Source organism: Macaca nemestrina, chromosome 2 (assembly GCF_043159975.1).
Source record: "Macaca nemestrina isolate mMacNem1 chromosome 2, mMacNem.hap1, whole genome shotgun sequence".
In the NCBI taxonomy this organism is placed as follows: Eukaryota; Metazoa; Chordata; class Mammalia; order Primates; family Cercopithecidae; genus Macaca; species Macaca nemestrina.
In genome coordinates, this window is record NC_092126.1 from 127,737,647 (window position 1) to 127,761,781 (window position 24,135).

The following is a 24,135-nucleotide window of genomic DNA, read 5'->3' on the forward strand; positions in this document are numbered from 1 at the left end:
GGCTCCAGGAGAAGGAATAAAGACAAGAAGAAAACAGACGAGGAGTGCAGAATCAGATCCAGAATAAGCATCAACAAGTAGAAGGATAAACAGAAAAGAGAAGATGGGGAGGGCTGAGGCCCTATGTGGTCATTCAACAAATAACTCGAGGTGGATGGATAACTTGAGGCTAGAAGTTCGAGACCAGCCTGGCCAAATGGTGAAACCACGTCTCCACTAAAAATACAAAAAAAAAAAAAAATCAGCTGGGCATGGTGGCGGGCACCCATAGTCCCAGCTACTCGGGAGGTGGAGGCACAAGAATCACTTGAACCCAGGAGGTGAAGGTTGCAGTGAGCCCAGATCGCACCACTGCACTCCAGCCTGGGTGACAGAGTGAGAAGCTGTCTCAACACACACATACACACACACACACACACACACACCCCCCAAAACAAAAACAAAACAACAACGACAACAACAACAAGCCCCAAATAACTAACAAGCACTTACCATGTACCAAGGCCTGCTCTAGGTACTTGGATACCTAACCAAGACAAAGATCCCTGACCTCTTGGCCTGCGTTCTCAGAGGGGAGAAACATACCATACACACAACAAGTCATTCAATCACAAAGTATATTAAAGGCAGCAAGTGCTACTGAAAACCAGAAAGAAGCAGGATACAGGTGGTCAGGATGGGGAGGGGGCACATACCGAGCTGTATGCCCAGCATTTGAGTTGCTTTATACCTTATATACATGACCCCAGATTCTTCCATCAGTCCTCCAAGAAAGGAAATATTATCTCCATCAGTCCTCCAGGAAAGGAAATATTATCTCCACTTCCCACAGAAGAAAACAAAGACCCAGAGTGGTTAAGTGGCTTGTAAGCAGTTAAGCAACTGAACTATTCAGAGTAGTTAATTAACCCTAAATAGTGAGCAGAACAGGGACTCCAAGTAGGCTCTATCTGACCACTGAACCAAAAAGTTACTTACAGAAAATCTGATTCCAACCACAGAATACCCTTTTACTTCTGAACAACAACAACAACAAAACCTCACACCCACACAAAAGCAAAACCAAGGAGAGGGGAAGAAAAGGAAAAAAAACCCAAAACCCTAAATAGTAACTCAAAGCCACAAGGACCTTATCTGTTTTCCATGCTAGCTGCCTGCCTTCCACTTCTCATTTATAATTAACTGGCACTCCCGTGGCACGACATTTTTCTTTGTAAAGAATTTTCAACCTTTGAGTGATTCCATGACAGCCTTTGATAATGGCTAATTTAATAACCTCCATCTATAAACTGGGAACCCAAGGCCCAGACTCTCAGAAGCGGGCAGAGGGTCAGAGGTAATGCTAAGAGGATTTCTCTTCATTCCTGCATCTCTCCCACTTTGGCAAAATGCACACAGCAACACCCAACAGCTCTCTTTCAACACACTGATTAAGGCTTCTCACCTGAATGAAACATATTCAGAAGTGTGTGGGGAAATATATGATTTGGCTTTTTTTAAAATAGACATTTATGAAAATAGAACCTGCTAGTAAAGCAGGATTTCATTAAACACACACACACACACACACATACACACACACACACACACACACACAAAGGGTGCATTGGTTTCATTCTGTCAGAGTTGACATTCTACCTGCACATAATTGGGTTTGTGAATGACAGGTTTCCAAGGAATAAGCCATGATTCAGAGAGGGGAGATTCTGCATTCTCCTCTACCCCAAAACAACCTCTGCAAATCCTCCACCTCCAAGTTGCAGCATTAAATCATGGCTTCCATATCTCAGAAACCATAATCGGCCCTTCGAAGGCATACACAGTATTGCCAGGTGGAGGATCTCTCTTTAACTATCTCCAAGTAGCTTGGTTATCTGCACCAGTGACCATTATCATTTGGAAAATGACTAACAATCTATACCAATTAACTTGCCTGCCATTACATGAAAGGATTCATCATGAGTAGATTGGGGGCAGGGTTTGTAGGGGGAATACTTATCCTTGAGATTTTGACAGGTTATTTACAACAACGAACCCTGAACCACAAGGTCTTGTTTTATGTGAGAAGTGATAGGATGAAGGCAAAAAAGGGATTTTCCTTTAGAACATGATTTTTGACAACTTCAAGTAGCAAATTGTAGAAATTGAGATTCTAATGGGATTGCAAACATCATTAAGCCTGTTTTTTACTTTCCTTCCCTGTCTCTTTTACTCCCCCTCCCCCGCCTTTTTTTTTTTTTTTTTGAGACGGAGTCTCGTTCTGTCCCCCAGGCTGGAGTGCAGTGATGCCATTTTGGCTCACTGCAAGCTCCGCCTCCCAGGTTCATGCCATTCTCCTGCCTCAGCCTCCCGAGTAGCTGGGACTACAGGTGCCCACCACCACACTCGGCTAATTTTTTGTATTTTTAGTAGAGACAGGGTTTCACCGTGTTAGCCAGGATGGTCTCAATCTCCTGACCTTGTGATCCGCCCGTCTCAGCCTCCCAAAGTGCTGGGATTACAGGCATGAGCCACTGTGCCCAGTGCCCCCCCCCCCCACCTATTTTAATGAGAGGAAAATATATTTTGTAAAAGAACTCATATGTGGCAACTCAAAATAGAAAACAGGGCTGCCCAAGTTGATGTGGAGAAGACAACTATGAGCCCAACTTCTCCAAAGCTCAACCTCTCCCCAAACTCCAGGCACATTCATGGCCTTGAAGTCCACAAGGTTCCAAAGCCACAAGGCTAAACACCACCAAAGTTCCTAGACTCCATGAAGTCATTTCTAGCATGTACCAAAATATGAAGTAGGTGCTTGATAATTTGCTAGATGGAAAGAAGAAAAAATATAGAGGCTGTTAATGGCTTTTAAGAAATAAATAATTCCTAATCATGAAACTCTTATATAAATAATAATTCTAGTCGTGAGAAACTGTATATCTGGTTGCCAAGACATTACAGGGAGATGCATGGGGAATAGTAGGATGTCCCAGTGACTCTAATTGGATAGGTCTGAGGCAGGCTCAGGAATGTGCATTTTCACCAGTGTGCCTGGTGAATGTGATGCAGCTGGTCCTCCAAGCACAGCTCAAGGCCACTCTTTTGTAGTAGCCTCCTAGTTAGAAAGGAGCGCCTCGGGGCATGGTTTAAAACTAGGTGTGGGTTTTACCAATATACTCGATGGTCTCAGAAACTCTGGGCAATGTACATTTTCAAACGGTCCCAAAGAATCTATGCCAGCCCTTCCTTGCTACCATGTCTTAACCTCTTGCATCACTAGGCCCTCCCGCCACTCAGCTGGGTACCCAGTAGGATGTGAAAGGCACTGGTGAAAGGCAAGACTACATCAGACATGAGAATAGTGTCTCTTGTTGCCAGCCCTGCCATCTGTCTTGACTTCCACCTCCCTCGTGGTGTGGACTCCTCTGTCCCAAGTCCATGGCTAGATCAGGTTCAGGCCACTTTCATGCACAGGGACAAGGGGCAGACAGCTTAAAGAGTGGTTCAGTCCCCGTACAAACCAAGTGACTGACAAGGAATAAACAACATGGGATTCAACATGGCTTCGCCCAAGGCAGGCAAGGCCAGAGGTGGGAAAACACACTTTTGTTAAAAACAAAGGGCTAGGCTGTTCTGTCTATGGAGCAGCCATTCTTTCATTCCTTTACTTTCTAAATAAACTTGCTTTCACTTTGAAAATAAAAACAAACAAAAACAAAAACAAAGAAAAGGGCTAAAATAACCCAAAGCTCTCCATTGCTTTTTGCTAAATGACAGATGTATCCTAGGTATTTAAATTCTTCCATGCCTTTAGCTCACTAAAGGCAAAAGAACATTTTTTTTTTTTTGAGACAAGGTCTCTCTCTGTCACCCAGGCTAGAGTGCAGTGGTGCAATTATGGCTCACTGCAGCCTCGACCTCCTGGGCTCAAGCAATCCTCCCATCTCAGCCTCCTGAGAAGCTAAAGGCACATGCCACAATGCCCAGCTAATTTTTGTATTTGTTGTAGATACGAGGTTTCACTATGTTACCCAGGCTGGTCTCAAACTCCTGGACTCAAGCAATCCCCCTGCCTCAGCCTTCCAAAGTGCTGGGATTACAGGCATGAGTCACCGTGCCCAGCTCTCTTTTTATTCTTAATAAGAAAAAAAAAAGAGAAAAGCATTTTCTTCCTTATTATACTTATTATAAAGTTATTACTTCCTTATCCTTAAAAAGCAATATACAACTAATGTAGAAAAAATCAGAAACTACAGATAAGCAGTAAGAGTAAAAAATTTTCAGAACACTCACAATCCCAATGATAATCGCCATTAAACAGAAACAGCTGTTGGTCCTCTTTTCCCTTAGTGTTAAGAAACTGGAGACCAGACTTCATTCTATGTGTTCCCCATCAGCCAGAGCCAGGGGATAAGACTGGCCGGTTATGACAAGACATGAGCCAGAGCCACCCACACATGCACACATAACACTCTCGGCAAATAGATGTGCATTATTCAATCCAGATAAGTGGGTCTGTTCTGAACTGGTGCCCTGTAGCAGGATCAAGAATCCACTTATGTAATGTAAAAGATACCTCCAACGTGGGAATTACATATAACATATACTTACGGGTATCACAGAGCTAAAAGTTAGGTCCCTTCGATTCAAAAAAAAAAAAAAAATCTGGCAACCAGATTTCACTAGCTATCAACTTGCAATTTTCTGTGCAAGTGGAGAAAGATGGGGCATGGATAATTTAAAACCACTAAGACTTGCTTTGAATTGTATCTTTGTACACTAGTCATATAACCTCCAATGCTGTGATAACATACATCACTTCAAACCATATAATAGATCTCTGGGAAATGCTGACGCAGGAGGAGCTGGGCAGCGGCCCGACTTACTCCATCTGCTCTGTAGCCCATTTTCCGAGTTTCCAACGAAAGCATCAACTCTTCACATGCACGTATGACACCAGCCTAAAATGAACCAAACATTCTTTTCAAGTGCACTGCCCTTTAGTAACACCTCCCTCAGGTTTTAGGAGGCAATTAGGTGTTTGGGTAAAGAGTTTTTTCTAGACTGCAGGCTGCCTAGAAAAGGTAAGCAAATGAAAGGACAGTGGCTGTTGTCAGCAAGAAAGGCATTCCCCTGTAGTGTTTCCCCGAGTCTGTAAGAACTGGAAGCAAGGTGTGCCTGCCCTAAGACATTGCTGAGATAATCCTGCCTTGAACAGGTCAGAGTTGTTAAAACCGAGCTATCACAAAGAAAAAGGCGACCCTCCTCAAAAACTGTATGGATTATGTGACCCCCACACAGGGCTTCAGCTCCTACTTATACATCCCTTGCAAAAGGGGTAAGTGGAGAGTCAGAATGCCAGAAACGAAGGAAGGAAGAAAATATATTTGTAGAGGCTGGCCTGAAATCAAATGGGAATATTCCAAGAGGTAAAAATCTGCTCCAAAAGATCAAGGGCTCCAGATGGCAGGTGTGACCTACAGGCCCTGACTCCTGTTGCTCTAGCCCAACCTGTGCTTTGACTGAGGATGGCAGGTGAGGGGTGAACACAGCAGCTATGTTCTACTGTTAACATAATTGCTCGGACTTATGAAGGTTTATAATATTCAATAATTTTCACTTAATTTATCTCATTTCTCTCTCAGCAGTCCTATAAAGTTGGCATTTTTATCCATTTCACAGATATAAAAATTTAGGTGATAAACTCACAAGTAACTTGACTGAAGTTAAGGAACTATATCATCTGAAACCAGTGTTTTCTCCTACCTTGTTTTAGGTACAATGTCAAAATATTCCTTCTTTTATTCCACCCATATCCATCCATCTACCTGTCCATCCATCCACCCATCTATCCTTCCATTCATATCTGTAATACACATCCATATCTATCCATCCATCCACCCATCTATCCATTCATTCATATCCATAAATACATACATATCTATCCATCCATTCATATCCATTCATACATCCATATCTATCTATCCATCCACCCATCTATCCATTCATTAATATCCATAAATACATCCGTATCTATCCATCCATCCACCCATCTATCTATTCATTCATATCCATCCATCCATACATATCTATCCACATATCTACCCATCTATCCATGCATTCATATCCATACATACTTCCCATAAATACATCTATATCTATCCATCCATCTACCCATCTATCCATTCATTTATACCCATACATACATCCATATCTATCTATCCATCCACCCATCTATCCACTCATTCATATCCATAAATACATCCATATCTATCCATCTACCCATCTATCCATCCATTCATATCTGTAAATACATTCATATGCATTCATCCATCCACCCATCTATCCATCCATTCATATCCATACATACATCCATATCTACCCATCCATCCATCTACCCATGTATCCATCCATTCATATCCATACATACATCTATATCTATCCATCCATCTAGCCATCCATTCATATCTATAAATACATCCACATCTATCCATCCATCCACCCATCTATCCATCCATTCATATCCATCCATCCATCCATATCTATCCATCCAGCCAAGCAACCTACCAACCAACCAACTGCCCACCTGCAAGATTTCACCATGTTACCCAGGCTGGTCTTGAACTCCTGGGCTCAAGCAACCCTCCTGCCTCAGCCTTCCAAAATTGACTGAGCAGCTACTGTGTGTTAGGCACTCACCCGCCCACCAAAATTGACTGAGCAGCTACTGTGTGTTAGGCACTGCACTAAGATGCTGGGCACATAACAGTCATTAAGACAGATAACATGCCTGCCTGCGTGGAGCTTTGAACCAAATGAAAAAGACAGTCAACAGTTAAGTAAACAAACAGATAAACCTGGCATTTACAGATTGTGATAAGTGTTATGACAGAAATAGGGAAATCAGAAAGAGAGGAACTAAGCATGGGTGAGGACAGACCTCCCACTGAAGTGACATTTGAGTTGTGATGAGAAGACTGACTATGAGGCAGATATGAGAAAAATCAGAGTACGAGTTTTCCAGGCAGAGAAGTGAGCACACAGGTCCTGAGGTGGGGAAGAGCACTGCGTGAGTCATTCTCGGAAGGTGATATTGTGGCCTCCCTCTTCCCCCACCACTGTCTGGATTAATGACAGTGACCAAATTGGCTGGGCAACTGCCTGTCCCAAAGCCCAAGCACAGATGTGAAATTCAGGGGACGGTGCCATTTTAGTGGGTGTAGGAAAGTTCTCCCATCCTCCCTAACCCGTTTCTCCTTGGAATTTCTATATCCCTCTGCCTTGATACCCAGACGTCAGCATATCCTGTTATTTGCAGCCTTACTGGCTCCTTAACTCCCTCCCCCTAGCCACAATACTTTGTTTTTCCCCTTTTTTGGCAAACACTCTGTCTGAATGAGGGACCCAGGCATGAACCTTGACACTTGCCATGTCTGGGAGCAAGATTTCTATCTCTGTGAGAAAGGAAAAATGGTTTCCTAATAAACACAGAAGCTCAAGGGCGGAGACTGTGACGGGGCCAGCTGGGTATGAGGCTGGTGTGTGCTGAGTGCCAAGACCACGCTGCCTGGTCCTATCCAACTCCTTCCCTTCCGGCTGGGCTCCAGCGGCTCTGGCCATCTGCACTAAGAAGTGCTTCTCTCTCCCAGGGGTTACTGAAGTTGGTACAGGGTAATTTTCAGGGGCAGTTGTTTCCTCTTCTTAATATGCCAATTCATGCTTCAATGAAGAATTACATGCAGTGTCCTACTTTAGACTAATTTATTAATCTTGTAACTTTTGAGCAGCAGAAATGCCTTCCCTTTTAAAAATAAGCCTCCTGGGTGACTTTGCTTGGAAACAGATAATTTAAAGATCTCTTACTGTACTGTGATTTGCAGGAATGATGTCTCAGTCATTGAGGGGCAGTATCTTAGATTGGGTTTCCCCAGAATCAGACTCTTGGAAGATATCTGAATCTTGCGGGAGATGATCCCAAAAAGGCCTGACAGGGAACAGAAGAATGAAAGTGGGGAAGGGTAGGATGCAAATAGAGGGTAAGTTAATGAACAGGTAGCAGCTTTGAGCAACCAGAACTCATTTCAGCTGAGGACCTATGGGAGAAGTACAGAACATTTCTCAGATACATTCCCCTTGGGAGTCAAGGAAGTAGGGCTACTTATCCACCAGTTATCAACAGCCATTGGTTGAAGACCACTCCTTGGGGCTCTCTGCCCTCTCCCACAGGCCAGACAAGTAGGCTCAAGCAACAAGGTAGAGTTTCTACAGCAGCAGGAACCATGAGTCCAAAAGGCAGAACAGAGGCAATGCTGAAATACTTGTGGCAGTCAACTTCATTTATTAAACAATAATTCACTGAACATTTACTATGTACCATGCATTGTGGTAGGTGTTGCAAGGGGTTAAAAAATAAAAAGGAATTTCTATCTGACACAACAACATAGCCAGAAATATCTAGACCATAAATTTCAAAGTGGAGAGTTCTTGTGAAAAAGATATTTAAAAGAATGTTCTTGTTTTGAAGAGAAAGATGCTGAAATATATACAGATAAGGGATGATGTTTGCAATTTATTGTCATATGGTTCAACAAAAATATTATGTGTATATGACGGTGTGTGTGGAGAGAGGAAAAGAGGGAGAGAACAAGCAGCACAAACGTGGCAACATGTTAACAGAAAAATCTAGAAGGGTGTTTTGGGAGTTTGTTATACTATTCTTGTAACTTTGATCTAACTGACCTTGCAATTTTACAAAATAAAAAGTTTTAAAACAAAGAAAGTGGTTGGTATTGCATCTCTGTTGTTAGGCCATCATTAATGTGTCAGCCACTGTGTTACAGAAGATTCCAGGTTAACGACAAATCAGGCAAGGCCTCCTTGAGGAAGCTGGAGCCAAAGATTGCTGAGTAGGAGAAGTTTCTAGGCAAAAAGATAATGAAAGAGTATTCCTAACAGGCGAATAAAGTCATGGGAAGGGGACAGAACATGGTGTCACTGAGATGCTGACAGGAGTCTAGGACTGTAACAAGGTGGTAGCTGGGAGGGAGTTTTAGCTTTATTTTAAAAGCATTCACAAGCCAGTGAGGAATCGCCTACCAAGCACAGAGAGAGCTAATTCAACTTCGTGATGAGTAGATGGAGTGAGCCCTCAAAGGAGAAGAGCTTGGCCACTGATGGTGTCTCCATGGCAACACTACTACCTCCATCCCCACATCACTGTATCCCTGTGCAAGGCTGTGGGGTATCTAGAAAAGCTCTGATTTCCTCAGCTGGCTGTCAGACCTGCTGCTCTGCAAAGAATAAACCAAGGCAGATAGAGTTGGTGACTCCTTCTAGATATATTTCTCCACTTCACTTTGTCTACATGCCACCTGTGATTTTATGGCATGCACATTTTTGCTTCATTGGACATTTATCAGAGCAAGTTCTAAGACCCCTTCCTTTCCAGATAAATCCTTTGGGGGAACAGTTTCTGAGGAAATGAATGAAAACTGAATTCCAACACACCTCACCTCCAAACTTTAAGGCAAGGATCAGAAGACTCCACAAAACACCTCTTTGTTTGCTTTTCTCTTCCATGCCACCTGCTGAAGTACTTGTTTAGTCTCTACCTTCTTTGTGGATGAAGTTGGCTAAACTTATATAGACAAGATCTGAGGCATAAAATATTCCATAAGGACTTAAAGGCAGTATACCGCAGTGGGTTAGGATCTTAGATTCTGTGGTTACAATAACTTGGGTTCAAATCCTAACTTCGGTGAGTTGCCATTAGGATTTAACAACTTAATATATACAACATTCATGGTATAATGAAACTTGACAATGTGCCCGTGTGCTAGATCCTACCCTATGTCTACAGATACAAAGTCAAACAAACAAACAAACAAAAGTAGTTAGGGTTCTTGTTCTCTAGAAGTCAATCTAGACCCTACTAATCTATTCCAGTTAGGATGGAAAGAGATCAATGGAAAACAGATGGGTGGTGAACAATTCATTTTGATAAGTCTTACCAAATCCTTAATGTAAACTTAAAGGTGTGCTGAACTGAGCAAGGTAATTTTATTGTTATCCCTATCAAAGGATTATGTATCCTTGACCAAGTTTTTAATTCTTCAAGGTCATACTAATGACTATTTTGTTGTTGTTGTTATTTGTTTTTATTTGAGATGGAGTTTTTCTTTTGTTGCCCAGGCTGGAGTGCAATGATGCAATCTTGGCTCACTGCAACCTCCGCCTCCCGGGTTCAAGCAATTCTCCTGCCTCAGCCTTCCACCAACTAGCTGAGATTACAGGCATGCCCCACCATGCGCAGCTAATTTTCTGTATTTTGTAGAGACGTGGTTTCACCATGTTGGCCCGGCTGGTCTCGAACTCCTGACCTCAGGTAATCCACCCACCTTGGCCTCCCAAAGTGTTGGGATTAAAGGCATGAGCCAGCACACCCGGCCATGACTTTCTTTTCATACCAAGATGCAATAAGGCAGACAGGTTAGACAGTAAATTAATGACCTGTTGGATGAATCAAGGACTATAGAGTTACCAAGCCCTTTCATTTCATGTAACTTTTGAATCGCCAATAATCTCTACAAAGTTAGTCAGAAGAGCAGGGGTTCTTTATAGATGAAGAAAGTGAAGTTCAGAGAAGCCAAGTACTATGGTTACTACTGAACGCTAGAGGTATCTGGAACTTTAAGTTTACTCATTTTCCCCTGAGCTCAGGGGCATAAGGTCAGTTTGGCTTCATTTTTGGGGTGTGATTTCTCCACTTTTTTTCAGAAAACATTTTCTGAGTATGTGCCAAGCTCTGTGTCAAACAGTTTCCATGCTTTTCTTAGTTAATCCTCAAACCACACTATGAGAAGAAAATTATGGTTATCCTTCTCATTTTACAGACAGGACAACCAAGCCTCAAAGAGTTTGTGGAACTTACCCAAAGCCCTTCACCAAACACCTGAATACCTTTTGGCAGCCCCTCCGGATTGGCTGCCCTGGTCCCTTAATCCATGTAAAACAAGTTGTGCTTTTTTCCGTGTTCACATAGAGGCCCCCGAATCACTGGCAAGTCATAGGAAATTCTTAAGTGGCTGCTTATTAATAACATTTTCAGTTTATATTAGGCCGCCTTTCATCCAGGGGAACTGGGCCAGCTCCATGCACAGAGAACCACAGAAATTCAGCCATCTCTGGTATGGACGTGAGCCAGCTGGCAGTGGAATCCCTCAGGGGCTTGGCTTGTGGGGATTCTGGCAATGGTCACACCCTTCGAAACTTGACAGGGGCCCTTTAATATCTGTGCTGAAGGGCTGGAGGCAAAAACTTCCCAGAAATCCATGTTGCTCAGCAAACGAGGCCAGAGGCTCCGGACGACCCCAGTGGACTTGCGAAACAAGAGAATCGAGCGACTGGAGGTTTACCAGACACCAATGCTGGATGTAAAGCCCCTCAATTCAGATTGAGTTAGACACAACAGGGAAAGACATTATTTTCAGGAGAGACCTGGCTTTAGTCAAGTCCAAAGAAAGAAACCAATCAAACAAAATTCTCAGGGTTTTCTACAGGAGGGACAGGCAGCAAAAGTGAGATGCTGATTTCCCTGATTCGAGCTGGATCTATGGAAAGGTTTTTGTGGTTTTGTTCTGAGTTACAACTTGCTTCCTCATTCTTGCAGCAGTGAAACGAAGGAGGGAGGTACACAGAAAGAAAACAACATTTCCTGGTTTCATGATTTTTTGGAAAGAAGCCCTTGATGAATTGGATTCACATGGTCTACAGGAGTAAGGTTTTGAAAATATTAAAAAATTTGTTATACTCCGATTTGACAAGGTGCTGGTTGAAGGATGTATTCCTCCTCCATCCCAGCCCCCACACTGTATCCCAAGCCTGTTAGATGTAGCAACGCCCACACACTTTGAGCATAGTTGATGAAACGAACAACAAGGAGCCGGGACCGTGGACTTCCTTGGTGCACGGGATGAGTCTTAGTCATTTATTCATTATCTCTTTTTACCAACTCTGTCTTTACTATCCTAGTCCAATTCACCATTACCTCCTGCTTGAGCTACTACAATAGCTTACTTCTTAATTTCCTGCCTCCATGCCTGCCCTTCTAGAATCTAATTTCCACCACTGTTTGCTTTTTAAACAATGATGATAACACTCAGCTCTCCTGCTTAAAATGTGCCATTAACTTCTCACAACAATGAGAATGAAGCACAAACTCTTTAACCATAGCCTACAAGACCTTATATAACCTGGTCTGTTCCTCTCTCTCCAAAGTTATTTTGTTCTACTCTATTCCCCATCTTGCTCCAGCCTCAGCAGCCTTTATTTGTCCTTTGAATTTGCCAAGGTTGTCCCTCTCTTAGGATCTTTGCAGTAGCTGCTCCTCAGCCCAAAAGACCCTTCCCTCAGTACTTCAGGAGCTGGCCTGCTTTTCACTGTTCCCATCATCAACCAAAGACGTCTCCACCAAGGATCATATAAAAAACAGCTGACCTCCCTTTCTCATATACTCTCCCCATTTTAGTATCCTTTAAATTTTTTTTTCCTTAACATCAGAAGCCATTTTTTTATTGGTGTGTCTATAATACCTTTTCCCATTGTAATGTAAATTGTAAAAATCCTATATCTAGAATAACAATAATAAGAATTCAATAAGTAGCTCTTTGAAATTTTGACTCTCTAATACTTAGTCCGAAATCTAGCTGCAACCAGTGGGCTACAAACAAGATATAACCAAAGTGTAAATTTTATTTTTCATATTTATTTTTTTACAGTAACTGAAAATGTATATTGCTACAATGATGTCAAAAATGTAGAGTGTGATTCAACTACACGATGAGTAGTGTTTGGCCAAGATCACATTAAAGAAAGACTGCCTTTGTCCTCAATTAAATGAAAGTTTGCAAAAGCTTAAGATGAGGTAGAGAAAAATGTATTATTGCTGAGAATGTACCATAACCATAGTGTAGTAATTTAATTCTGTTACTGTACTGCAAAATGTCAAGTATTTGAAAGAATGCCTCAAGTACAGAAATACTGAAAAACTCTGGCCTAGTACACAGCAAATGTTCAAAAAGTTGTTAAACTGTTGAGTGAACAATAAAAAGTGAGAGAGAGAAGCAACAAGAACTCCTGTGGCTTTGGCATCTGAGACCACGACCCTCAAATTACTCATCTATAAAATGGAAGAAAATCAGGTAACTCTCTCCTTCTAGCTCCACAGGGTTTAACATTAGCTCCTGGGTAATCATGTAGAAAAATGTTGCATTTCTCTGGGGCAGAAGAACATTTCTTTTTTCCAGTCTCACATTAACCTGTAGAGAATTCTCTGGATGAGTTTACAACAACCTACCACCCAACTTAGCAGTTCTTAACCTTTTGGGTGACTTGATGCCCTTAAGAATCTGATGAAAGCTGGGATCCTCTCCCTTAAAAAATGGACATATACACATTCACAGAAAATTTTGCGTTAAATTTCAGAGTTCATCAATTCTGTCTGGTCCTTTGCTGTCCAGGGATCCTAAGCTAAAAACACCTGTTTGGAAAACTGGTTAAGTGCAAAAGACCGGCTGTGATATTTTAAACTACCCACAGGGCCAAAGTCAGCGCCTTACATCTCGCAGATGCTCAACTGCTATTTCTCACTCTCTGTAACATTCTTTTAAAAATTCAAAATAGCACATGATATCATAGTTACCATTTAGGATGCTGCATCTTAGCAATTCAGTGGTGCAGGGTTTAAAACCATTTTTAAGCATTACAAGGGCAAACAACATGAGTGTTTAGGCAGCTGGTTAGGCAGCCAAACTGACACAGTGAAAAGAAGGCAGGTTCAAGCTTTCCGATCAATCAGGCCCCGTGATGCTGCTGCTTTCTACTTATTCCCCTTTCAGAAGCCAGTCTAGCAAGAATCAACACTCCTGTTGAGAGAGGAGCACGTGAATTCTTTGCTATGCATTTTCACCCTCCTTTCTAATAAGGCAGGCCCTTCGGAGTGGCCCAACCTGCACAGGACACAAGGGTGGGGGGGTGTCATCTTTCCAGTCAGCGGCAAGCTTCTAGTCTTGACAGGCTTTCCTGGCAACTTCTGAGATGATGAACTCAAAAGCGAGTAATCGACTCAGGCAGCGATTTAAATGAAGTTCTGACTCTTGATGGATAAGCCGTCAGGGGAAGGGGAGAGCTTTAGCTGAGGGCTATGCAGTTGCTGAGCCAGGAGCACGTGCTTCATATCCCCTGACTACCTAACCAATGGCTGGACTGCCCGGAGGATGCCTACAGAAAACAGCCCCTTGTAAAGGAGGTATTCCTCTGACAGAATCACAGCAGGAGACCTGGAGAAAGACCTACATCACTGGTAATGAAAAGGGACAGGAGTCTGAGGTATTACTCAGAACAACAGGATGTATATTACAGAGAAAGAAAGAAAAAAAGAATATTAAAACCTTAATTTACCAAAAATTAAACTTTCCTTTTAATTTGTATAAATTTAGGTGGTACAAGTGCAGTTTTGATACACGGATATACTGCGTAGTGGTGAAGTCTGGGCTTTTAGTATTTCCATCATGTGAATAGTGTACAGTGTACCCATTAAGTAATTAACTAAACCTTTCAGTAAGCCTGCAGAACATTCACATTCATGAGAACAAATAAAATACAGAGTGAATGGAAAATAGGGTTTCATTTCAGCATGCTTAGGCTATTGGTAGGTGTTCAATACGTACTTACTAAACTGAAAAGAGAACCAACTTCCGGGGGTATCCAAGGGTTGAGTTCGCATGTAGGGTAAATCTCCTGGGCCAACTGTAACTCATGGGTATAGGCTGCCTCCAGTGCTATGTTGAGAAGGACTCTGAGGATGCACTGGGGCTGGACAGAAAAAATGTGTCGATTATTTGTGAGGTCTGAAGTGGACAAAGGAGACTGGAGTATGGTGATATAGGTGCCAGGTATTTGACATACTAATCATATGGTCAGGACATTTATAAGAGTGAAGTCCAAACAGCCTGGTGTCTAGTGAGGTGACAAATATCAAGCTCTGATAATGTTCACAATCAACCTCTTCTGGCTTCCTTACAAAACAGGATCACTGGGATTCATTTTCAGGACAATAATTTGCATGGCTGCCATAGCCTGAATCACAAGACATACTCGGTTGGGCTAACCCTGCTTTTCCTATTAAGGCAGAAAAGGTATCTGTCATACTGTCCAAATTTACAAAACCAAGATGGATAATGAACTGGGATTTAATTTAAAATAAAACCTCAGTTAACCAAAACCCCCCATTCCTCAGAATACTCCTTTCATGTACCACTTCCTCCCCACCCCAGGTGACAACGGAGCAAACACCTGTGCTTTTTGAAACTTCACAATGCCTTTTACTTTAATTTCTATAAGTCAGAACATTTTTTACTTAAAAACAATACAACCTCATCTGGGAAACATCTACTTCTTACAATCTCAAGTACCTGAAATATTGGTAATTGTACATATCATATAATTACATACACATTCACACAGTAAGTCCCAAGATATTTCACATCTATTATGTCTATAAGTTGTGAAGGTTCCAGAGTCAGGTGATATGAATTCCAATCCCAAGTTGGCCACTAACTAGCTATGTGACCTCGGTCAAGTTAGTCAACCTCTCTGGGCTGAGTTACTGCAGAATGCAGATGGTAACAAAGCCTGCCTCCTAACGCAAGGATCAAGTAAAACACAGCACATAAAACAGTGAACACCTAGTGAACACAGTGCCTGACACACAGTAATCATTAAATAGTAGATATTATTTTATCTGCAGATGGAGAAACTGAGTCATGGTGCAGCTGAGTGATTTATTTGAGGTTTACTCAAATAAGCAACAATTGGAACTAGACTCTGGACCTCTTGAATTTAGTCAAATTTTCTTTCCTCTATGCATATTATAAAGGTAGTTTAGAAGGAGTAGCATCAGCATCCCAGGGGAGCTTGTTAAAAATTCAGAATCTGCATTTCAGCAACGCCCCCAGGTAGATGCACATTAAATTTGAGAAGCCTTGGTCTCTAGCACTCTGTAGGATGCTTGCATACATAACAAAGCCCCGGAGAGCTTCTGAAAGTGAACGAGCAGCACCGACACACTGCCCACTGCCACCCCCTTTCCACTAGTGCAAAGCATCCAAAGGTCAGACGTTCTTCCAGGAAGCTTCCCGTCATTCTCCGGGGGGCTACCACTTCTCATTTTCCAGCACATATTCACAACACAGAGAAGTCAGGTCCTGATCTAAAACCTGACCTTTTAGTTCCCCGCCAAAAGCGGCCGACAGTGCAAATTACACTCCTTCCCTGACGAGGCTGAATTCATTCTGAAAGTTCACACTCATCAAGGTCATGGCTGGAAGACAACGTGTAGATCACCTGATTTAGGACCTTCATATTCAAGATGAAAGAACTGAGGCTTGGAAAAGGGAAACATACATTTTAGTTAGAACCTGATGTGCACACAACTGGCGACCAAGAGCAACAAGCTTGGTTTCCCTCTCTCCAAACTCCCATTGGTCTGTCTCCCCATAGCCACAAGTTTAGACCAGAAGAATTCCCTGTGTTCTCTGTAGTCCAGCAAAGGACTTCTTCCATTTGCCTGCAGTTTTTACTTTTCATCTCAGGGTGTCTTTTGACTTTCCAAGCAATCTCACACTTTCATTCCAAAAGTCACATTAAAAGCAGAAGGTGAAGACACCACTATGTTCTGTTTCAAGTCTGACATATTCTCTTGGGTGTTTCCAACTTTACCAAAGATCAACCAATGAGATTTTAATTCAATGGCTAAACAATGAGGTGTTTCTCAAATGAGGGATTCATAAAGGAACTATATAAGAGAAATAAACAACATCCCCAGGGGACATTATAATGAAAAGTATAAAGAAGCCTAGAATGGTGGACAGGCTTTGGACTCTGATTACCCTGGGTTCGAATCCCACCATTACTCTTTACTGTCTGTGTAAGCTTGAACAAGTTACTTAACTTCCAGGAGTCCTGATTTCTCAATTACTAAATAGAACCAATAATATCTAGCTGCATGATTGCTGTAAGAATTAACAAGGCAAGTTTACATAAAGCATCTTTCATAGCAAGCACTCAGTAGGCGCTCAGTCTATGACAGTTATCATACATCCACATCAACATTAACCACAGACTATAACAGATACATAGACACCCAAAACATACATTGCCTTCTATATTAACAGTTACCTTAAAACCTTACCAGATTTTGTGACCATAGAAAATATGGCTGTTTCTCAGTTAAGTCTTGGAACTTTCATGAGCAGCCATCTCTAAGGACTCATAACTGATGAATGGATGCCAAGAAAAGAGCTGGAAAAATTGGCATCTTGCCCAGTTGAAATGAAATGCTAAGAATTTCTGCCCTGGCTACCCTTAACCCTGGATGGGGCTGGAAAATATTTACAAGGTTTCATTTTAAGGAGTCAAAGAGAGGAGGGTGACTTGAAGCCAACAGCAGTCCCAGTGTGAGAGGAATGGAGGCAACTCAAGTCAGTCTCCCATCACCTGAAGCAGGCTGGATGCTGGGTTGGAAAACATACCAACCAGAAGTGGATCTTTCTCCATGTCCGAAGAGATAAAGAAAGGGCTCCTGTGCTGCCTTCAGTGCTCCAAACACTTACATACAGCAGCTCAAACACATACAGCAACTCAAACACTAGCACCAGGAAGAAGGGAGCTATCAGAGACCCCCCCCCAACTATTGCTTCCTCCTGTGGGTTCACTCTGCTGTTCTGAGTGAGCATGACTCTGGCAGTGCTTTGTCAAATGAGGCCAGCCCTGATTTTCTTCATGCCTCCAGTTCCAACCAGCAACGTCTCTGGATTCTGTGCCCTCTGGAGTGTTAGGTTTCATCTTCCAAGTCAACGCTCATATCTGAGTGCTTGGTTTAGTCAATTTGATCTTTACAGACTTCATGGCCAAACATGCACTGAAGTTTACCCCCTACACTCACCAGGGAAAGGCAGGTTCATATTGTACTTGAAAATATGCTCCTTTTAATTAATGTACTTTTAGAAATGGTCCATGGTGCTCTAGTGGAAAACATGTGCTGTGCTTAGTCATAAGGAGGGTTTTCGGATTTAAAATGGCTTCGCTGTGAGTTTTGTAGGACAGATGGGGAGAGGAGTTTTTAGCTAAAGGAGAACAGAGTTGCCTTCTGAGTTGCAACTTCGCCCAAAGGGAACCTTCAGCTTTGCACTTTCATGGTGGATTGGCAATTGCTCTGATATTCTCCCAGCTGCTTCTCCATTCTGTCTTCCTTTCCCTCCCCTCCTCTTAAAGCTCCATCCAAACTCACACACTCTCTCCCCTCTCTCCAGCCTTGCTTTTTTTCTCCTCTGCCTTATCCCCAGGGAAATAACACAACAAGCAAGCTTATGGTTTTCAGACGCCAAATAATAAACTGCTCAGACAATAGGCCAAAGAAAAAAGAAAATCAAGTCTCCAAACTCAACTGACTCAATTCCCAAAAGAGACCTTCACCCCTGCTTGATTCAAACATACATACATACACACATACACAGCATAAAAACCAGAACATTTCATTTTAAATGTTTACAGGTTAAGACAGAGCAAAGGGGCAAATGTCAATCAAAAGCATCAACAAAGAAAACAGATTTCGTCAATACCTCATCCTCAAGCTTCTTAGTTTGCAAATAGCTCATGGTCACCAGCAGTTCCCTGTTTATAAGCACCACAATCATGGAGGGAATGAACAGAGAAAGGTTTCAGTGGGTCTCTAAGCACAAAAGAAAGTCTTTATCCCAATGCCACCCAGAATTCCTATCTGAGGGACACAGCCTTTTGACTCTTGTGTGTTTTTACAGACAGCAGAGAAGAAATGACCACAGTTTCGGGGCTACTAAATAAAGAGGTTTCTGCTAATTCGAGGCAGGCAGTGCAGTTGGATCATTGAGCCCTATTTAAACTCAGAACGTTTGGAATTGATGTTTATTAAAAGAAGCACTAGACAGGGTACCAAGGTTTGTCATCTGCTATGTCATTTTATTTGGATTTCCCAAATACCTTGTTGTTATTGATTTCTAATTTAATTCTATTGGCCTTCAGTTTCTCTGTTAAATAAATATTAAAATTACTGCCCCCTGTTGTTCATAGATTGGGATTAACTGGGAAATATGCTCTACATCCGGTCAGTACCAGGAATTGGGCAAGGGCATTATAGCCGCTATCTTCACAGCAATCCCATGCATTCAGGGGACTTTATTTCCAATATTCATATGAGGAAGCCAAAGTTCAGAGAGGTCAGGCAACTCTCCTGAGATCACACATCCCATCAGGAGGTAAGGGAGGTGGGCTATGGTCAAGGTATAAATATTATTCTCCGCGCAAAACACAACCCTACTAAAGATCAGTAGCAACCAGGAATGACCAACACCCAGTTCTGAGTTTCTTGAGAAAGAATGTTACGGCAGACTCCTCTGACTCTTCTAATCCACCTTTGTCTTTCAGATCCCTGTGTCAGAGTTTGAGTTCCCCTAAATTAAAAAGAAAGATCTTGGGAGGAAAGGGAGAGAAACAGCAGTCCAATTGTGTGATAGAAATAGGCCCACTGGCATGAAGGAGGCAGACCACAAGCCTGGCAAAATTGTACCATGGCAGTGACACAAAACAAGAGCAGACAGACTGGGCCATGGGTGGGCAGGCAGGCAGGGGAGGCCTATTCCTTTCCCTTAGCAGCCAACCCACAAGCTGAAGGCACCCAGATGGTGGCAAAAATTCAGCCTTGGAACTTCTGAGGAGCCAACCAGCAGGTTAAGCACGTATCCAATAGCCTCCCTGGATGGAGAAGAAAATGCTCAATGTCTGCACTGAAAAGAACGAAGAAAGAAAAGGACTGTCTCTCACATGCATAGTTGAAGCAGAAGAGAAATCTAGAAATGCATTGATTCCAACCGGGACCCCACAGCTTTCTACATGTAACTTGTCAGCTGCCAAAACAGAATGCCTTCTTTAAGGCTGCCTAAGCCCCAGCTAGTTCTAAATGATTTTCATTATACCAGCTGGTCACTTTCAGTTCTGCAAAATACAGTAGTTCTGGATAATATACTTTATTCTGTCAACTCAATCAATAGGGTGGAAAGTTTCTTTGAGTGGGAATCGTTTGGCTGTAACAGTATCAGAGATGGCATCTTTTCTGCTAGCAAAACCCCTCTGCAGGCAAACGGATGTGAATATGTTGCCTTTTCAATACTATCATGTTTTTTAGCAACAATATTTATAATGATAATGACAAAATGGGAACAACAACAACAAAACAACAATAGCAGCTAATATTTACCGAGTATTTACTATGTGGTTGCCACTGTGCTTTTCAAAGGTCATCTCAGTAAATCCTTCCACCTATCACCCTACCTATAGATTCCATTGCTCTCTCCACTTTACTGGAAAGAATAGGTAGCTCTAAGTATCTTCAGCTCTTTCCAACTCCAAAGTCTGAGCCCTGGATAAATATCATCTCATGCTGTTTAACCTCTAAGTTCCCTTCTCATTCTTTAAGCTTCCATAAATGCATCTTTCTTCCTCTATTTCTATTTTTTCCCTCACATTGCATGGGTAAATCTTTATAAACACACCATTTCAAACAATGCTATTTTACTATTTCTGGCTGCCCCGTGAATCTTCATAGACTGAGATGCCCAATGGAGCCAGTATATTTTAATTTTCACATTAAAAACAGAATTCCCAAGGGGAAGGAGCATTTGATGGAAAGGCAAAACCTTTATAAGCACTCAAGGAGGCATTAAAATCCAAATTTCCAAAATACGGTAATTATGTCAAAGTTGTGACTTACTCTGGAGCCCTTGGGGACACTCATCCCGACCCATCTGTGAAAGCCATCAGCAGGCAGTAAGCCTTCTGAGGAGCAGGATTACAGCAGCCAATTTGGCCTCTAGCAAAGAGGCAAGGCAGCTTCGTTTAGTTTAAGTCTCACTATGATGGTTTAAAACACTCTTTGGGAAGAGATGTGCAGGCGAAGCAAATCACAGCCTTACCAGCTGCAGATTCAGTACACGGCAGTCTATGTCTACATATTCATGGCACACTGGAGCCCTCCCCTGACTGTGCTCATACATGCATTGATATGGGAAGCAGAACTCTCTCACTGGGGAAATAATCTATGTGCCTAAGTTAGACAAGAGCCACATTTGGACCAGCGGATGGCATCGCATCTGGCATGGATCACTAACCTCGGTGCGATTTGGCCCAGCCTGGATTATTTATGATTCATAGAAGTCCCACTGGACCCCAGCATAGTCCAAGACCACATAACAAAAAACCATGGGATTAAAAATCTGTATTTCATCACAAGACCTCCATGGCAAATTAGTAATGCTATGATTGGTTTTCAAGAAGCCAAGAGTGAGGAGAACTAACTATGATCACTCCCTCAAGAAACCCAGCGTAGAGGGCAAACCGAATCATGTGTTTCAGCCAGGCTATGCAGTCATATTCTGAAGCTCTGTCACCATTTCTAATCTGAAAGCAGTGTCTAAAATTAAACCTAAATAATTTGAAAGCCATTTCTTTACCTGGAAGTCTCAGCTAAGTCCTTGTTCCTCAGATCCCCTAATGGTTTCTGACATTATGTGTTGAAAAGACTACTGTGCATGAACACTATCAGGTATTTGGTCTGTTAGCCCCCTTCCCCATATTATTATTGTTATTTAAAGAAAGCTAGACTTTTAGAGAAACGCTGCTTCTTCTTAAGCACCAAGATTTAAGCATTTTTTCAGGACTCCCTAGAGCTGTGACATAACACTTTGCAATCGAGCTTTCTAATAAGCATAGAAAAGGCAAAAGGGGTCAGAGGGCCACCAAAATGCTACCTGGCCAAGAAAATGAAGCCCCAGTATCCCCCCCACCAATGCAAAGGCCCTAGATCTGGCTTTTCTCATCCTCCTTAGAAAATACGCTGCTGTTTAATTTGTGAATTAGAGCAAATTTCTTACCCACCTCCAGGGAGGATGAAATGCCCAGTCTCGGAGGAAGCTTCTGCCAGACCCTTGGAGCTTGTCAATTGTCCCAGTTCACTTTCTCCCTGGGTCTGACTTCTAAGAATGCAAGCAGGGCCTCAGGCAGCCAAAGCATCTTCTCCTCAAACCCCCTTTACAGTCTGAACCCTTCCTGAAGCTGGCAGCAGACTCAAGCCGAGCTGTTCCACATTCCCTCGGGGAAAACAGCACCGCTGGATCCAGACTCTGCTGGGGAATTCACCAAGCAGGGAAAAAAAAGTATGACTTCTACTCTTCCTCTGGATCAGCCTGAGTGCTCAGATCGCCTTCCCGAGGACCCCCAGTTTCCTCTTAACTCCCCTTCTTCATGACAATCTGAAGGAAGAAGTTCCAGACTCCAGCCTCAGCGTCACCAGCTGATCCTGAGCCAGACCCGGGGCGACTAGTCAGCTGCTCACAGAGCTCAAGCCACTGAACCAGGAAATGTGCTGCTCGGTCAAAAAATAATAATAACTGTCGGTGGCGCTGCTGGTGGTGCCTGAGAAGTCGCTGTTGCAGTGCTTGCATCCTCCGCATGCTAATGAAGCTGTGATGTCAGCAAGTCAGTCACGGCATCTGGACGTCCCATCCCGCTGCCCAGTGCTGAGATTTATTTACATGTAAATTAGCCTTGCCTTCCAAATCAATAATCCCCAAGCCAGGGAAAGGGGAAGGAAGCCTTTGCTGGATGCAAAGGCCCAGCTATGCAACCTCCAAATGAGCACGAAAAAATCACATATAAGAAGAGAGGCTTTAAAGACACATGCCTATATTTTTTCTTCTTAAAAGCTATGCTCTTATGTGCCAAGGATCAGATCTGGGCACAATTATCAACCTGAGCGCCTGTTTCAGATTATATGCTACAGCAACCTAGGAGTGGAATCAGAGCACTCTTTTTTTCAATTAAATGCTGTGTCAAGCCTTCAAATGCCTCTCCTTTCTAATTTTTTTCTTTCTCTTCTCTCTTCAACTTTCATTTTGGGGTGTTGCTTGTTTTTTGGCCTGAGACTACGTCACCTTTGAGTTTTTGTGCACCTTGAAATAAAGCACAAGTGACTCCTTTCCTCACGTGCTTGGATGGTGAGTTAGTCAGCTGCCCTCTAACCCCTTACCCCAATTCCAAGTGCATGCAGAAGAAGACAAAGCATAAACCTTCCCAGGGGCATCTGAAGACCCTGAGGCCCTTAGAGAACATTGCTTCCATCTCCTCATTTTACAGATTAGAAAATGGAGACAACTGGAGAAATAACTTTTCTAAACTCACACGAGGATTTCAGCAAGGATGGGTCAGAACCCGCATTTCCTAGACCTCAGATGGAGCTTTTGTTGAAAACCTTTGGGGTCTCCAATCTCCATTTTTCTACACCACTAGTAGGCCTAACTTAGCAATCTGGAAGAAAGGAATCTATACATTTGGAGAGCCCTGTGTGCAAACCCTGCCTTTCCTTCCTGCTAGCAATGTGATCTTAGGCAAGTAACTTAAGTTGTGGGATCTTCAATAACCTCATTTGTACCATTCACTCATTCAATAAATATTTACTGAGAACATACTGTATGCCATGCACAGCTCTAAAGACTGGGTATAAAAACACAGTCTCTGCTTTCAAGGACCTTATGGGCTACTGCAATTAAAGAAAGTAAAATATTGAATAGAACCATGGTGAAGATTAACACAATATCACATACTCAATAGCTATTTCTGATATTTTGAATGAAGTCAGAAAAATTCACCTAGGCATACTATCTACTAGGTGGATCATTATTCCTAGCATCTGAGTATTTCCATGGTCATCTTTAATTGTTTAAAATCATATATTCCTTCAATGCTGCCTGTGCAGTATCCCGGGCCAGGAGAGAGGCAAGAGCCAGGCAATATTCTGGACTCTGTGCCTGTGATAAGGAAGCACTGTGAGCGAAAGTGAAGGGTGAGGGAAAGGTTGGGGAGGCTGGGAGAGAGGAATATTCCATCATGCACAGAAGTGTCCCCAAGGACAAAGCAGCTAGCATGGCTCCTTGCCCACACTCCCCCGCCTGGGGAACCCACTCTGATGGGCTCTGCCCTTCCAGCTGGAGTTCCTGAAGCTTCAAATGA

General features: G+C 42.6%; 1 protein-coding gene across 5 annotated transcripts in view; it reads right to left on the minus strand.

The window, feature by feature from the left end:
• LOC105483373 (prickle planar cell polarity protein 2) overlaps positions 1-24,135 on the minus strand; it is a 354,334-nt gene that overhangs the window by 105,159 nt on the left and 225,040 nt on the right. The window contains exon 1 of one of the 5 annotated variants that reach the window (XM_011744217.3): positions 22,006-23,777. The exons of 3 other annotated variants lie outside the window; for them this stretch is intronic. The gene's annotated coding sequence lies outside the window, so the exon portion shown is untranslated. Of the gene's footprint in view, positions 1-22,001; positions 23,778-24,135 lie in introns of those variants that run through there. One more of the 5 variants, XM_011744235.3, reaches the window with a different exon arrangement.